This window comes from Diachasma alloeum, unplaced genomic scaffold, assembly GCF_001412515.2.
Source record: "Diachasma alloeum isolate Michigan unplaced genomic scaffold, Dall2.0 Dall_scaffold_00938, whole genome shotgun sequence".
In the NCBI taxonomy this organism is placed as follows: Eukaryota; Metazoa; Arthropoda; class Insecta; order Hymenoptera; family Braconidae; genus Diachasma; species Diachasma alloeum.
In genome coordinates this window covers 80,522-81,246 of record NW_021681055.1, presented here as the reverse complement: position 1 = coordinate 81,246, position 725 = coordinate 80,522, and positions in this window count along the sequence as shown.

The following is a 725-nucleotide window of genomic DNA, read 5'->3' as shown; positions in this document are numbered from 1 at the left end:
CTGTTCACCATCGAGGATGTCGTCGTTTTCAATCATGAGAAGGTGAATTATTCTTTCTTCCTCTTGCAGTGCGGTTGGACGATTTCTGCTGAAGTAAAGTGGCACAATCCATTTTTTTTTCTGATTCCGTCACTATCAATTCCATATACATTAATCGACAATTCATTCATTTTCTCAAACTTTGGAATGTCTTTTAATTGAAGTTACCAAAGCTTTTCATGACAGTGCTGAAAGAGGGATATGAGTTTGTTCGTTGCTTATCTCGAACGTTACAGCGAGCGGCCATAATGGACCATAAGAAGCAGTAGGCATCGTCTTTATTTTGAACGTTCACGACAGCATGTTTCTTNAGCATGTTTCTTTTTTAATCCATTCAGGTAGTTCAACGAAGCTGGATCCTCCGCGCATTGGATTATATTTATGTATGTTCACTTCTAAATTAATTACGTCAACTAATCTCCAGCCAGAGTCTTTTTCCTGGAACTCATCCCGTTTCGCTAGAAGTTTTTCTCTTATGTGTTCATCAAACCACCGCCTAATATCAGTTGAATCAAGAATTATTTCATTTTTTGTATTGAAATATTTTTCTTCTTCAATAAGATGTTCATCTCGATTAATTTCATATTTACATGTTAATACTACATTCACTTTCAAACTTCCTTTTTGTTTCAATGCATTTTTCAAAACGTACACAGAGCATTCGTCTAGCATCATCTAAAAATTTG